This window comes from Lucilia cuprina, chromosome 6 (genome assembly GCF_022045245.1).
Source record: "Lucilia cuprina isolate Lc7/37 chromosome 6, ASM2204524v1, whole genome shotgun sequence".
Lineage (NCBI taxonomy): Eukaryota > Metazoa > Arthropoda > Insecta > Diptera > Calliphoridae > Lucilia > Lucilia cuprina.
The window spans coordinates 48,748,146-48,753,654 of NC_060954.1; the positions used below are offsets into that span (position 1 = coordinate 48,748,146).

Here is a 5,509-nt window from a genome sequence, read left to right on the forward strand (position 1 = left end):
AGACTAGACTATAGACTAGACTATAGACTAGACTATAGACTAGACTATAGACTAGACTATAGACTAGACTATAGACTAGACTATAGACTAGACTATAGACTAGACCCACCTTCACCCACCTCAAAGTATATTAATCGGCATAAATCTTAGTCGATGTAGCTATGTTCGACCGTCTGACTGTCTGCTGTGTGACCATGTAAAGCTTGTGTGCATTGCATATGTCACAATTTTTTAGATAATTTAATAAAACTTGGCACATGGTCTTCTTTTGATTCAGGGACGGGCGCTATTGAAATTGGTTTAAATCGGTCCATTTTTTCACCATGCGCCTATACAACCATACCCCCCAAATAGGGCTTTTGAGCTCAAAATTATGTTAAAGGTATGTCAATTAAAATTGGAACAACTTAGTTTTGTTAAAATCCATCCATGATTTATCATATTCACTGGTGAAAAGTATCATATGATCGGCTATGCCCTACTATACATTCATACTTTTTTTCGTTAAAGACATTTGTTTTAAGTTATTAACTTTATTAAATGTATTTCTACATTTAATTTATCAAACAATATAAAATAATGAACATTAGTAACATCAGTTGTTTTTATCAATTAAACAAATCCATTAACAAAAGTATAATAAAATTCTTCTTAAAATTTTATGTTATTTCTGAACAAAAAGTAAATTTATTTTAACTTAGAAAAAAGAAACTTTAGCAAACTGACAACAAATAAAAAGCAGCTTAAAATGCAGATTAAGAAAGAAAATATTTTTTATTGCACATATAGGGAGTGTTGTTATCGTAAAAGACAAACAAATAAAAAACTGCTATACATTTTACCATTTTCATTGGCAAGAGCCACTGACACCACCACAGCAGGCACAGCAACAAAACTGATGATGATAAAAACCAAGAAAAAGTGAACAAAAAATATTTAAAAAAAATTTCAAGTCGTTATAAACAAAGAAAAGCAGGCAAAACGTAACAAACTAAATAGTCACCTATAGCAGGGTGACTTTTTATGGTTTTTCTATATTTTCCCAATTTTTATCCGAAATTTTATAAAATCGGTTCTCTTGGTATGTCCAGGAAAGGTATATGATGTTTTAATCCAAGTAAGGAAATATTGAAAAAATATTACCAATGAAAGTGTCCAAAAACACATTGTTGCGAAAAGTTTCTTCACTAACATTTCGATCATAAATTCGATAAAAATAATCCAACGCCTACACTCCGAAAGTTTTAAACTAAAATACCCCTAATGTGTGAAAACACGATTTCAGAAGAACAATCAGTTTTGTGCATGTTTTGGAGCAAAATGTTTTAAACCATAAAAACGAAAAGCAGGAGTATCTCCACCCAAAGAAAATTTTTTAGTAAAAACTAAATGAAAACATTTGTATCACAATTCTTTGTCATGTTGGCACATTAAAGTTCAAGCATGAGATAAACTTTAAGAGCATTTGAAAAGAACAAAAAAAAAATAGCAAAAAAAATACGTCAAAAATTCTTGATGTATTGTGTGTGAATTCTGCTCAACAGCGTACAAAACAAATTGAATAAATGAAAAATTATCTTGTCTGTTGTTGTTTAAAAATTTTTGTCTAAGAGAGAAAGTGTAAAGAAAAACTTTTTGTTTTTATAACTTTATTTTTTATTTAAATTAAATAACACAAGCACATGCTGTTGTGATGAGTTTGAGCTTGAAGATGACTATGATTATAGAAACGATAATAAGCCAGTGATAGTAACGAGAAAAGCTTGCAAGTGAATGTTATATAATCTTAACAGAAGCAGATATTACATGGCAAAAGTAATTAATACTTTGTATTTTGGTATTTAACTAGAACTGAACTAGAACTGAATCAGAACTGAACTAGAACTGAACTAGAACTGAACTAGAACTGAACTAGAACTGAACTAGAACTGAACTAGAACTGAACTAGAACTGAACTGAACTAGAACTGAACTAGAACTGAACTAGAACTGAACTAGAACTGAACTGGAATTGATTGTTATAATATTATGGAAACTACAATTGTCAAGCATCCAATGAAAATAATGAAATAGTCAACAAAGCTTTAAGCTTTCTTACTGTGTATTGGGTACAATCCTTTTTATTTCATACCACCATAAGCGTGAGTATTTTTAATTATATATTGCAGTGTAACCATTAACTGTGCATAAATGATAGATTGTTTTAATGTGAATTTGACAGTATTTTACGTGTTGTTGATAATTATACTTAGTATATTCTAAAACGAAAACCTGCATAAGCGTTTAAAATATAAATTTTTCTGCTTTAGTCTTTAGGTTTATATTTATATTTACCACCTGATCTAAGTTGGAATATCTCTTTAAGAGCACATGTGTTTACTATTTTATATCTAGAAAAATATTTGGTTACCCTGGCAATCTCTATGTAATGTGTATATAAAAATTTTGATGTTAAAATAAAGAAAAGCAGATGAAAAAACAAGACATACAAGATATAATGGTCAAGATACATTTTGATACATGCAGCAACATGCTAAGTTTAAAAGTCACAACAAATTGGTGTTTTTTTTTTGTTTACTCTTATTTTTCTTGTTGTTTAAAGTTTATTTGCTTGAAAAGTTTTGTCTTTGTACTTTAATGGTATAACTATGTGTGTTTATTTATGAAATAATTGGCAACTAAGCAAAATATGAACACAACTAAAGGGATAATTCTGTTTTTGCATATTTCTAATATTTATGAATCAGTAAAGTTTTCCAAAGTTTGTTTAGAAAATGCATTAAAGTTTTGCAGAATATAGAAAGGTTTTAAAAATATCTAACATATCAATATGTTTAATATTTTAAGTTATAGAAATAGAACCATATACTGACATTAAAAGGTAAATAAAATTTATTACACCAAAACATATCGGCCACACACCCTCTTAAAATATATCATTTGGTCCAAAATCATTTTTGACTCAATACTCCGTCAATAATTCACATTAGTATCATTTCTACATAAATAATTTCAGGGTTCCACTACCAGCATATAAATGTACAGGCACTTATTCATCTTTCTCACCTAATAACACTTCTTTCTAGAAATCATTTTTTTAATAAATAGTTAGAAATGAAGGAAGAAACAACTTAAATGCTTTCTTATTAAAATTAAATATTTGAAGGTACCGCTGAATTGTGTAGGGTATCATATGGTCAGTCAAGCCTGACTGTACATTCTAACTTGTTTCGCTTCAAGTAGAAAGTTTATCACTGTGAAATTACACGGATGTTATAAGACACGTTTACGTATACTTGTTAATGATTTATTGATATTACAGATATTAAGTATACGCCTAACAGTTCTAGTTCAGTTCTAGTTCAAGTTCAGTTCTAGTTCAGTTCTAGTTCAGTTCTAGTTCAGTTCTAGTTTAGTTCTAGTTCAGTTCTAGTTCAGTTCTAGTTCAGTTCTAGTTCAGTTCTAGTTCAGTTCTAGTTCAGTTCTAGTTCAGTTCTAGTTCAGTTCTAGTTCAGTTCTAGTTCAGTTCTAGTTCAGTTCTAGTTCACTTCTAGTTCAGTTCTAGTTCAGTTCTAGTTCAGCTCTAGTTCAGTTCTAGTTCAGTTCTATTTCAGTTCTATTTCTGTTCTATTTCAGTTCTATTTCAGTTCTAATTCAGTTTTTACAGATCGAGTTTAGATCTGCTTAAATTCTGGTACACCCTGTATGATTCTGCACATGTCCATACATGCATAAAGTATTTTAAATTTTAAATAGTATAAAAATATGCCCCTGTATATTTATCATTCCAAGTTCTTGGTTTTTGTGTCACTCCTCTACATGTGTTGGTTTAGGTTTTTGTGCCACAAAATATATCATCAGTGTATCGCAGTATATACATACATACATATTTTAATGCACTATTAGGGTTTATATTAGACCAGCTCGTTTTCTAAAAATTCGATTAAAATGACGTTAAAAGTTTATACAATTGTGATGATAACTATGTTAAAGTATCATTAGGCTTTAAAATGTTAATTTAATCAATATTTTAAAATCAAATTAGTTTTCTAAGGGCACTACTAATATGCATCTATATGAATTCATGTATGTTTGTTTAATGCTTATTTGTAATGTTAACTTAAGACTTCAAGGGTATGACCTTCTTTCTTTTAAAGCTAAATAAATAAACAGTTTGTGTGTGTACAAAGTGTACGTAAATGAAAAATATAGTACTATGTTAACATGGCCATCCAGCCTCACCACCACTTCTACTGCTTATATCATATATAGAGGGTATTCTTCTTTAGTAGGGTTTTGATTAGAAATTTTTCGTACAATTAAAATTCCCATCGATTGTTATAAATCTCTGACCAAGCGTCAAAGTAAAGTATTTTTTGTGATACTTTTGAAATTAAGGAAATTTTTAACTTAGAATTAATGTGTCTTAAATATAAAACTTTTATAAATTACTGTAGAAAATTTTGTTAAGAAAAAAATTCTTCGCTCACTTTAAGAATTGTTCATCATTATCAGTTCCATAAAACAAATGAATTCATAAATATGAAGTGTTCTCTTACAGCCAATCACCGCTGTTGGTCATATAATGGTTCATTAAAAATTTTCTTACTTTCTCTCTCATTTATCTTGTATACATTATCAAGGTAATTTTTTCCTTTTTGTTGCGATTCTTTTATTTCAAGAATTTTTCTTAACTGACACATTTAGAAATTTTTCTTTACACCTTTTTTATACATATTACTATTAAATTTATTTCCTTTCAGATTTTTTTTTGAGGAAAATAGAAGCAACCAACAGAAGCATTATCAAAAAAAAAAAAAAAATCATGTAGTATAAAAAAATTTAGTAGTTATTTAACAAAAGCTGTCACTTTATAATAAATGTGTGGGAACTTGTAACAAAAAATAACCTGCAGTTTTTATACTCTTCACCACTATAGTGGTTAGGTAAATACAAGTTAGTGCTGTTATTTGTAACACCACCTTAAAAATACTTATCGGCTCAAATCACTGCCTGAATAGATTAGGCTAGGTCCGTCCATCCGCGTATCTGTGTGCCCAAGTAAACCTTGCGCGCATGCTACTGGTGAAAATAATCAGAGATTTCGCTTATTTTTTTGAAAAACTGACTTTTTTGTTTTCACTCAAAATGTCGGTTTTTGGTATGAAATAAAAGTGATCACAGATTTGCATTGTTTTTGCTATATCTTTTCTAGTTTGCGAGGAAAACGGACTTTTAAATTTGCACTCGTAAATCGGTTTTTGTTAGTAAATAATAGTGATCACAGATTTCGCTTGTTTTTGCTATATATTTTTCTTTTTCTTTAGTTTTCGTAATAGTTCAGTTATAGTTCAGTTCTAATTAGGTCCAAGTTCAGTTCTAGTTCAGTTTTAGTTCAGTTATGTCAGTTCTAGTTCAGTTTTAGTTCAGTTCTAGTTCAGTTCTAGTTCAGTTCTAGTTCAGTTCTAGTTCAGTTCTAGTTCAGTTCTAGTTCAGTTCTAGTTCAGTTC

The 5,509-nt window shown here is 29.3% G+C and overlaps 1 protein-coding gene across 1 annotated transcript in view; it reads right to left on the minus strand.

Annotated features, from left to right (window-relative positions):
• The window catches only part of LOC111676035 (serine-rich adhesin for platelets), a 321,746-nt gene that overhangs the window by 296,190 nt on the left and 20,047 nt on the right, over positions 1-5,509 (minus strand). The gene's annotated exons all lie outside the window — the stretch shown is intronic.